We start from the raw sequence: 12,268 nt of genomic DNA on the forward strand, positions 1-12,268 counted from the left end.
TTTGTGTCCCTGACACTGGCTTACAAATCCTTAAATTTGCAGACTCTAGACTTAAATTTGCAAAAGAAAAAAAAAAAAAAAGGAAGATGATTGTTATTGCTGTTATTTGTCCATTGTTCTTGAAGAAGTATAGGACATTAGGGAAATGATGCCATAACATGGGGGGAAGGAGCTGTGTAAAGTCACTGGCCTCACTTTCTTCTCCAGAAACATCTGAGTCCAGTGATCACTAGATGCATTGGAAGACCTTGGTCTTTTTTGACCTAAGGACTTTAACTGGTCTCAGTTTGACTGAGGCAAGCCCATTTAGTGATTAAGGCTAGATAAGAAAGAGAAGAGGCAAAGAAACCGATTTTACCTAGCCCAAAATAAACCAAAAAACAACCAAACTACTGGGAGGGCAAGACCTTTTCTCAGTTTCTCAGTGATTAAGGCAGGTAAGAAAGAAATGAAACCAAGAATAGCTTCTTTTTCACAGTCAAAAAAAAAAATCCAAATTGGGAGGGGAAGACCCTCAGGGTTTCAGGCCAAAACAGAAACAAATACTATTTACTTTCCCTCTGAGCCAGTGGGTCCCAGAGACAGACAGACAGAGATGAGACAAAGATTTTATATATATATATATATATATATATATATATATATATAATATATATTATATATATATATATAGAGAGAGAGAGAGAGAGAGAGAGACAGAGACAGAGACAGAGAGAGAGAGAGACAGAGAGAGAGAGAGAGAGAGAGAGAGAGAGAGAGAGAGAGGAGAGAGAGAGAAGAAAGAAGGAAGGAATATGTAGGTAAAATGCAGGCAAATGTTTAACAATTCTTAGAAAACAAATGTTCAACAAAAATTTTCTCCATCATGTTCATAAATCTGGACAATTCACAAAACAAAAAAACCAAGCCCTGATTTGTAGCTTTTGGGAGACTTCCAAAATGTAAATATTCACAATGACCATTTCTTAATCAGCTCTCCTGAATTAGGTAAGAGCTGGCTCCAATACATTCTGGTTGGAGGACAGATGATCCTTGTAAAACTTCTGGTGAAAATATTATAACCATACACACATAAGCAGCTACAGAGTAAAGTGATTGTCTAGCACCAATAACAACTTCCTCTGAAAGTTCTTAAGATTACTATGAAAATCTATGTCATCCTCAGACTTTTAAATTTCTTTGGGCTTTAATTTACTTTGTGTTTAAGTTACAAATCTATTTCAAATAAGTGTACCCACTGACTACTTGAGTTCAGTTCTGCCTATAAGGAATCATTATTCAGACTTGGGAAAGCAAGGGTAGAAATAAGACAAAAAATTTATTAAAAAGGTTACAAGACATAGGAAGACAATAGCTAAGTTGCATTGACTGGGCCATGGTCAGAGAAGACTGTGGCCCTGAGCTGGGGTCCAACCCAGGTTTTTATGTCTTGCCTCTCATCAAGAGGGCAAAAGATGATCTCCCTTCCCCTTACTGGGCCAGGAATTAGGTAGAGGATAAAGTCTAAGGAGATCAGGATACAAATTTTACATTAGACAATGAATCAGTGGTAATGGGGATCTCTACCCAATTTGAGGTTACAAGTTGTTGATGTTACAATTATAATTCTCTACTTCTAGTCAATTTATATCTCCACCCAATTTCTACATTCATAATTCTCTTTCATCTTTCCCCTGCATCATAAGTAATGGTTTAAAATATTTAAAACAGTTTATGGTTCAGTGTTTTATTGATATCTCCTTTTGCCTCTCCTAGACTCTAGATAAAGTTCCCATTTTGTTCAAATAGGTCATTTTTTCTTTCTTCTTTCTTTCAGGACACTGGCAGAATTCTGTTACAAAACTTACTTTAATCCTGTTTCTTCTGGGCAGCTAGATGGTGCAGTGGATAGAGCACCGGTCCTTAGGATCAGGAGAACCTGACACTTAATAATTACTTAGTTTTGTGACCTTGTGCAAGTCACTTAACCCCATTGCCTTGCATAAAATAAACCCAAAAAAAACAACTGATTTTTTACCCACTTATCTTCAAGAAAAGTTTCTGAGGGAAACTTTTTGGAGAAGGGAAGTTTCTCAAATTCATGTGAACTTCATACACATTGTAGATTAATTCAGAACTCCATAATTTATAATTCTGTCCTCAGTGTCTCATTGCAAACTCATACTCCATTCTATTTGACAACAAAACTGGAATTTCACAAACAGAAGAATACATTTTGTAAATTAGAACCTAGACTGATTTTTAAATTATACACAGAAATTAGAGAAAGAACTGTGGAGTTTGAACAAAGACCAAGGACTATTAACTTTAATTTAGAAAAAAAACTGATATCTTATTGTCTGATCTTTCTATCTCTTATACTTTATGTTTCTTCTTTAAGGATATGATTTCTCTCTCATCACATTCAATTTGGATCAGGGTATACCATGGAAACAATGTAAAGTCTGGCAAATTGCCATGGGGGGGAGTAAGATTAGGGGGAAAATTGTAAAACTCAAAATAAATAAAATCTTTAAAAAAAATAAATTATATACAGAAAAGGAAAAAAATCTGGATCAAAAGGAAATAATTGTATATTATAAGCTAAGGAAAGACACCACTGAAAGTCACTATAGATCCATGTTGTGTTTCATATTTAAAAAAATGACAGACATTTTCAATAAAAAGATAACTGCTATCTCTAATCATTTATCTCTGGGGTAGTGACTCATTGTCAAAGTTTGAATGATTTTATTATTGTGTCTTGGAATTTAGTTCTTTATCAGTGAAACTTGCTGCAAAGATTTTTTCAAAATTACCTATTTCCCTTTTTATTTCAACTGCATCAATCTTATTTGAATACATTTTTTTAAATCAATTTTTGTAGGCAAATTAGTTCATTATATCTCCTTTGGGCCAAGTCAAACCAGTAATTGTTAAATTTACAGCCTCTGTTCTACCTCATCTCCCACAAACAAATACTACAAATAAAGTCTTGATTTATTATTTTGTTGATTGTCTGGAATAAAGGAAATGATGGAGAAAACTGTTAAGTTTGCACTGAAAAGTGTATCCTAGTTTTCAGAGAGAGTCATTGTTAAACATTTGCCAATGTACATAAGCCTTTATCTCATGTAGGCTGGTTTCTTTTTTTCTTAAAAGATATTGGAAACATCCTTAAGAATTACTTTGCTTGGCAGATTCAGAAAAACCTGCAAAGACTTACATGAAATGATACTCACAGAATATTGTACACACTAACAGCAATGTTGTGTGATGAATAACTTAGCTTTTCTCAGTATACAATGATCCAAGGTAATTCCAAAGGACTTCTGATAGAAAATGCCAAACACCTCTAGAGAGAGAACTGATGGAGTCTGAATGCAGACGACATACTATTTTCTCTTTATCTTTTTCATGGTTTTTCCGTTTGGTCTGTTTTTTCTTTTTTCAACATGACTAATATGTAAATATGTTTTACATGACTGCACATATATAGCATTTTAAATTCTTACCTTTTTAAAGAAGGAGACAGGGAGAAAAGAAGGTTAGAAAATTTGGAACTCAAAAAGATTTTTTAAATGAACGTTAAAAATTATCTTTGCATCTAATTGGAAAAAATACAGTTTTAAAAAAGAATTAATTTCCTTAGGATATTAAAGTCTCTGACTACTGACATCTGAGCACAAAAAAGCCATGGGGAACCCCATCTGGTCTCCAATGACTGACCACAATAGGCAATTGAGGTGCAGGAAAGATTCAGCTGAAAGAAATAACCTTTTTCTAATGTGGATAAGTAAATTTCCTTTTGTTAAACGTTGAATGACCTACCTATATTTCAATTTGTTCCAATATCTAGATTACCAGGGAAAAGGCCAGAGTCAGACCCAGCTTACAATAGTTCTAGGTAGAACCATCATATTATCTGCAAAATGATCATTTTGTTTCTTTTTTGCCTGTGTTTCTTTCCTCAATTTCTTTTTTCTAGTGGAATTGCTATAGAAATTTTGATTTTGGACTTGCTATACTGCTATAGAAATATGATTTTGAGAATTATATACAATAGTAGCAGTGATAATAAATTTATATCTTTGCTTTACTATTCATTTGAATGGAAAAACCTCTCACCATTCTCCATTTAATGTTTCACCAGCTAAAGCAGTCTATTTGCTCTCTCCCAAATTCAGCTTTTCTGTCATCTTCCCTGTCAGTGCTCTCAGAGTCTTTCTGGCCTGTTGTTGGCCGGAAAGGAGATCACAAATTCTTAGCTTCCTCCTCTACTCAAATGCTAGCTCTTTGGAGAAGTTCTTCCACCCAGGTGGTATTCTCTTCCTCTTCAAATTATCTTCTAAAAAAATCTGTGGGGGTGTCACATTTTTCCAGTGGAGTGGAAGTTCTTTGAAGTCCAGAACTAGGAGGGAACCTGGCACAATGCGCCTTGCACATTGTGAGCATTTTTATTGAATTGAATTAAAATTAATTGAAGACAGGACTGTGCCTTCTCTGTTTCTTATTTCTTCCATTTATCTTTTCATCCTAAAAGGAAACATATCACGACTTCAAATATGAAACAAAAAAATCCCACAAGCCAACAAGGCAATGAACCACCCATTTCTGGGTGTATTTATTCAAAGTTGCTTATATTCTTGTAGACTGGAGTGGGTTTTTTTTGACTTTGTTTTTTAAATTAAAAAAAATTGAGGGGGGAAGGTTATTGGGTCACACAACTAGTAGTAAGTGTCTGAGGCTGGATCTGAGCTCAGGTCCTCCTTCAGAGCTTGCACTTTATCCATAGTACTACCTCTGGGACTAGATCTTTGGGAAAATGATGAAGATATGATAATTCTTCATGATAGTCCATGTGAAAACTCCATGCTCAAAACAGTCATGACAAACAGCTTTATTGTCATATGTTCATCTGGGGAAGGAGAAGAGAATATGTTATTTGTCTTATTTTACAAAAAGGAAAACTGAGTCACCAAGTGAGCAGGTACCTGATGAAACAGAGCAAGAACTTGACATAGACCCCAGAAATTCTAAGTCTTTGACCAATCCATGTGTTCCCTTTAGTTTTGTTTTCTGACCAGGACTTGGAAAAAATTCACAGTGTTGTTGTGAAATGTTGAAAGGGATTACATTTCCACCCTTTTGCTACTTGCATCTTTTTTCCTTTTTCTATCTCTTTGGCAGATCCTCTTTGTAATTTCCATTTGACTTATCTCATAGAGAGGCACAAATCTTTGTCGTTCACATACATCTCATCCCATTAATTTATTCCACATACATGCATACATGGTCAGTAAAACTATTCACCATTCCCTCTATCAGAAACATATACATGCATACACACATACACATATATGATGCAGGTGACAGACATTCCTTTTGGCAGAGGAGAATGTTTAACAGGACTTAACAGAGGAGAGTACCATTTCCTGATTTGTGATGATTCAGATTCCCTAACCACTGTCTTTATATTCTAATTCTTTCTCTACTCCCAACCTTAACACAGGTCTAGCTCTGGGAAGAGGAAGACTTTGGAAAAAAATGAAAATATCAGGGTTTGGACAGGGTTGTGAAAGCTTAATAATCCCAGAGAATAGAAACAGTACTAGAGTACTAGATTTAGAATCAACGAACCCTAATAAACATTTTGACCTTGACACTTGCAACTTCTGTGACCTTAAACAAATTACTGAATTCAGTTTTTCTCACTGGAAAGACGTACAAGGGCATGAGAAAGTTTTATGAAAAAAGGAATTAAAAAAGTAAATTAATGTTAAGAATATTGTTAAGGGGGAGAAGCTAGGTGGTGCAGTGGAGAGAGCGCCAGCCCTGGAGTCAGGAGGACTTGAGTTCAAATCCAGCCTCAATCACTTAATAATTCCCTAGCTGTGTGACCTCGGGCAAGTCACTTAGCACTGTTGCCTTAAATAAATGAAAACATTTTTAAAAGAATATTATTAAGGAAACATATGAACAAAATGTGTGGGATAGTCACAAGACAAGAGTCAAGTATAACTCATGGAAAGTACATATGCTCCATTGGAAACCTCATAATGTGAAGAGAAATCAAAAAGTCCTCAAAACATCTGATGAATCCCATTTATAGAACTCACAGAAGGATATGGTCAAGAGTCACACAGGGCTAGAATGGATGGGTTGTTATGGTCGGAGTAATGTCTTGTTTATTTATACTTTATTTATACTTCTGGTAAAACATAAGGTCTTTGAAGCCAGAGTCCCTGGCATGGTATCCCCCCATAAGGCAAATTAGGCTAATTTTCCCCCCAAAAGCATTGAAGATCATCTTTAAGACTTAATTGGGAGCGGCTAGGTGGCGCAGTGGATAAAGCACTGGCCCTGGAGTCAGGAGTACCTGGGTTCAAATCTGGTCTCAGATACTGTGTGGCCTTGGGCAAGCCACTTAACCCCATTGCCTAGCAAAAACCTAAAAAAATAAAAAAGACTTAATTGACTCCAGGGACCAAAGACTCAGGCACTTTCTGGTCACCTGAACACCAAATAGCAACAGGAACTCCAGGTATTCTCAGAAGTTTAGGGAGGGAACCACCATAGGAAACTTTGAGGCTGGGAAAATTAGCTCAGTTGAACCAACTTGGAGATGTCTCATGTATACATAACCTTATTGAATAGCTCTCTACTGTACTAGCTAAGTAAATCTCCTTTTGTTCAATAAATTATCTATGGATATCTGTCAGTCAATGTATCCGACTACTAGGTGCTAGGGATTCAAAGAAAAGTAAAAGACAGTTTCTTCTCTCAAGGAAGTTCACAGTTATATTGAAATATTACATTGAAATAATTATAATACACAATATTAGGTATAAGCTATCTGAGAGACTGGCCCGAGTCAGATTCAATTCAGAACAGCTGCGGTATGCATCAGTGGAAAGAATAACCACATCAAAAAAAGGATAGATTCATTTGTGTATTTGTGAGGAGCTCCAAAGTTTCTTCTAGCTCTCAGTATATGTTCTGAAAATCCTATCATCTTCATAAAATTTTAGAAGTCAAAAGTTCATAGGATTTAGGTTGGAAGGGAACTTCAATGTAATCTGATCCAAGTCCCCTCATTTTGCAGATGATGAAACTGAGACCTGAAGAAATTAAGTGACTTGACAAAAGTTACAGGGGAGCAAAGATATAGAAGGAATCCTATAGAAACCCCAGTAGGGCTTGCCCCCAGAAACCTAGAAGCAATCCACAGGGGTATTTCCTCCACTTCAGAGTACGTCATTATTTCAAAAAGTTATGTGACATAATCTTTGTGTGTTGACTTTGAATCATACAGCTTGAAACCTAACCACAAAAATCCCCGTTAGAAATCTCATTGTAGTGTGGTTTTGACCTTGGATTCTCAAAGACTACAGAAGCAAAGCTTAGAACTTTTAGTCCAGTTGATGACAAAGCAAACTGTATGTCCCCTGTCTGAGAAACAACATAGATAAATTCAGAAGTAACTTCTCAGGGCGGCTAGGTGGCGCAGTGGATAGAGCATTGGCCCTCGAGTCAGAAGTACCTGAATTCAAATTTGACCTCAAACACTTAATAATTATCTAGCTGTGTGACCTTGGGCAAGCCACTTTAACCCCATAACCTTGCAAAAAAAAAAAACCTAAAAAAAGGTAACTTCACAAGAAGTTTGGACACCAAGAGAAGTATTGGGATGGGGGTAGGGAAGGGGTGGGTTAGTGCACAGTAACTCATGAAATAAATAGGAGAGAAATAAGAAGGGTTACCCCTTCAACCTTCCCAACTGGTAGACCCTGCAAATGCCAATGTCTTCATCTGAGGTTTGAGACAGGGAAGAGGCTTGAGAGGAAAGGAACAGGAGTCATATTTGGAGAAGGCAACTTCTTTGACTGTTATATTTTCAGCATGAACATTTACACTTTGAAAGATCAGAAAATGCTCAAAAATCAAGGTTTGATTCATTATTTGTTGATGATCTAGTCTTTTTTTTAAAGATTTTTGCAAGGCAAATGGGGTTAAGTGCTTGCCCAAGGCCACACAGCTAGATAATTATTAAGTGTCTGAGACTGGATTTGAACCCAGGTACTCCTGACTCGAGCCAGTGCTTTATCCACTGCGCCACCTAGCTGCCCCTTGATGATCTAGTCTTAAGAAAGTGATGGAGAAAATGATAATAATGAAAGTTAAATATGAAGCAGTGGGTGGAGCACTGGTCCTGGAGTCAAGAGGATTTGAATTCAAATCCAGTCCATGAATTAGCTATGTGAGCCTGAGCAAGTGGCTTAACCTCAATTGCTTTTATTTATTTTTTGATTTTTGCAAGGCAGTAGGGTTAAATGACTTGTCCAAGGTCACACATTTAGAGGTCTGATTTGAACTCAGGTCCTCCTGACTCTATTCATTGAGCCACCTAGCTGCTCCCCCCAATTCCTTTTAAAAAAAAAAATTAATGAAGGTTAAACCTAAAAGTGTGTTTTGTGTATGTTTGTTTTTTCTTGAAGACCTGCTTGTTAAACATTTGCTAACACATACCTTCAAGAGAGATTATATTTGAGCTGAATCCTAAAAAGACATTCCCAGTGACTTACTGACTCCCTCTTAACTCTCAAATTTATCCTACTCCAGGACAAATCAGTTATTCTTGACTTTCCCCCTCTCCCTTACTAGTTCCAAAGTCTAGTGATTCTACCTCTATGACATCATCCTCACACATCCTTTCTCTCTACTCACATGACAATTACCCTATTTCATATTTTTACCACCCAGCCTTTTACAAAAGCCTTCTAATTTAATCGCCCTTCCTCTAAGCTTCCCTCACTCCAAGTTAAACTGTTCCTAGCTGCCAAGTTGATATTTCAAAACTACAAATCTGTAGGAGTCAATTCCCTGCTCAAAAAACTTCAGTGACTCCCTCTGGCCACTAGGATTAAAAGGAAAATTTCTCTGGTATTTAAAGTCCTTCACAGCCTGTCAGACTGTCTTTCCAGATTTATCATTTGCTACTTACACTCTTTCAGGAATGCTACAGTCCAACCAAACTCATTTAGTCCCCTGATCCCACACATGACTCTTCTCTCTTACCTCTGTGCTTTTGCATCTGCTGTCTCTCATTGTCAGAAAAGACTTCCTCCTCACTTCTACCTAATAGATTGCCTAGCTTTCTTCAAGGCTCAACTCAGCTGCCACATTTTTCCTCCACAAGGATTTAGGGCCCTCCCTACTGGAAAATGTTTTAAATTTATAACAGTTTTGTTGTGTTGTTTCTCCTAATTAGAAGTAAGCTTTTTCAAAATAAGGAATGTTTCATTTTTATCTTTGTAATGCTTGTTGACTGTAATAAATTCAAAATGGATATGTGACTTTAATATTAAAGATTAACTATTTAAAAATTCAAAGAGAAGCAGATCATATCTTCACATCTATGGATTAAGAGATGTATTCTTTTTGTTTTGTTTTGTTTTTTAGGTTTTTGCAAGGCAAATGGGGTTACTTGGCTTGCACAAGGCCACATAGCTAGGTAATTAAATGTCTGAGGCCGGATTTAAACTCAGGTACTCCTGACTCCAGGGCCAGTGCTCTATCCACTGAGCCACCTAGCAGCCCCTGTATCAGATTTCTTAGATAAGGTAAGAGTTAGACAACTAAATCACACATGTGTGTGTAAATATCTACAAATGTATGTTTTGCCAAAATTCATTTCTCAATACATAAGTGATCAAAGGATTTGAAAAGCTGTCTACAAAAGACAAATGACAAACTATTAACAACTACATAAAAGAATGTTTCAAATGGCTAATAATAAAAGATACAAATAAAAACAATCCTGAGGTTTTATCTTATACTCCACAAATTGGCAAAGATGACAAAATATGGGAATAATTAGTGTTGGTAGGGTTGTGCATTATTGGTAGAGCTGTGATTTCAGTACAATTGTTTTGGAATGGAACTTGGATTTATGCAAAAGAAAATGACTAAAATGTCTATACCCTTTGACCCAATGATTCCATTACTAGGCTTATATGCAGGAGTTCATTGATAAGAAGAAAGATCCCATACATACTAAAATCTTAGAACTTATTATGTTAACAAAGAATTGAAAATAAAGTACATGGCAATCAATGGGAAATGGCTAAACAAATTGTGATACATAAATGTAATGGAATAATTCTGTGCTATAAGAAATGATATATATATTTTTTTTCTATAATGATTATAAAGAAGTATTGAAAAATTTACACAATCTAATGCATAGCAAAGTAATCAGAGTCATGGATATATTGTTGTTCAGTTGTTTTAGTTGAATCTGAATTTACACCCCCCATTTGGGGTTTTCTTCACAAAAATACCAGAATGGTTTACCATTCCCTTCTCCTACTCATTTGACAGATGAGAAAACTGAGGCAAACATTGTTAAGTAACTTGCTCAGCATCACACACTAGGAAGTCTGAGGCTGGACTTGATGTCAAGATGAGTCTTCCTGACTCTAGGCTTGACACTCTACACACACTATGACTCTACTTAGCTGCCATACTCATATACATCCACACCCACACCCACAATGAATACAAGAATATTAACAAAGCAACATTTATACACGACTCACTATATGGGAGACACTATGCTAACAGGTTTACAATTTTTATCTCATTTGATCCTACAACTCTGAGAGATAGGTGTAATTATTATCCTTATTTTATAGATGAGGAAATAGAGGCAAACAATAAGGAAAGAAACAGAAGACAAATAAAAGTGAAAGTGGCAATATTACATAGAACAAGCATGCCACCAAAGAAGAAAAATGAGAAAATATCTCCACTCATTTCCAGGAGTGGGAGGGATGGTCCATTTCATATATTTTCAAATTTTATTGGTTTTGATAGTGTTTTTCTCTTTTTTTAATTTTCTTTTATTCTTTAAATAACATTATTATATGAGCTGGCTCTCTGAGAATGGGAAAGGAAGGGAAACTGGGAGAAATTTTCATAATATAAAAAGTTATTTTTTAAAAGACAATAAATAAATGCTTTGTAAGAGCCAATTCTTTGTGTATACATGATCAATGAATTTGAACAAAAATTCTCAAAATAATTAAGAAGTATTAAAAACAAAATGAAATATTACTCTGGATCACAACTCTGAGGCTTTGGCTCACCACCCAGAAAATTGACAAAATGGCAAAAATGTGAATGATTCATGTTCAAGTGCTGTAAAAAGACAGGCAATGTAAGCTGAATTGTGAACTGAACTGATCAATTGTTCTTGAAAGTAATTTGGAATTATGCTTTTAAAAACATTGCTATATTATTCATATCCTTCACCTGGAAATCTATTCTGATGATAGGCATATGTTCTAGTGAGGTTGAAGACAGAAAAAAAAATCACAGATATAGCAGGGTATTTTTTGCAGCACTTTTTTGTGACTGCATAAAAAAATGGAGTATCCATTTAATAGTTTAGCTATTAGTTCTCCCCCAATGAAGTTTAAGGGCCTGGGTTGTTGATGAATAAACTGACTTACAGTATAATATAATATTGTGTGCCAAAAGATAAAATAATTCAGAAAAACATGGAAAAACTTATGGGAACAGATGCAGAGTGAAGTAAATAGAAAGAGGAAAACAGTATAAACAATGACTATAGCATTAAATGGAAAAAAAACAAAAAGAAAAATTGAATGTACAACTATGACTAATTTTGACTATACAGAAGAATTGAGGAAGACCTGAGTTCAAATCCAGCCTCAGAATAACTAGTTGTGTGACTCATGGCAAGTACTTTTTTTAAAAACTGCTCTATTTGCTTCAGTGTCCCCATCTACAAAATAAGAATGATAATAGCATTTACCTCCCAGGGGTGTGATGAGGATCCGATGAAACAATAATTTTAAAGTGCTTAGCACAGTGCTGGCACATAGTAAGCACTATATAAAATCAGCTATTATCATTATCTTTGCTATCATCATCATCATCATCATAATTGTATGGGAAGTGTTGTGAAATATTGCAAATACTGCCATGTCAGCAATGTATTGGTAGATTTTGCTTACTTGTTTATTAATATTAACAATTTAATTTAGTTATTAAATTAAATATTAATAAGCATCAATAGACTTAATAAAGCAAAATAAAAGCTTTAATTTTAAAATAATATTTGCACAATTTTAGAGTTGGAAGGGCCTTCCATGGCTAATTCAACCCCTAACTGACAAGAATACCCACTATAACATGTTCAATAACTTTTTTTTTTTTTAGTTTTTGCAAGGCAAATGGGGTTAAGTGGCTTGCCCAAGGC

This window comes from Macrotis lagotis, chromosome 2 (assembly GCF_037893015.1).
Source record: "Macrotis lagotis isolate mMagLag1 chromosome 2, bilby.v1.9.chrom.fasta, whole genome shotgun sequence".
Lineage (NCBI taxonomy): Eukaryota > Metazoa > Chordata > Mammalia > Peramelemorphia > Peramelidae > Macrotis > Macrotis lagotis.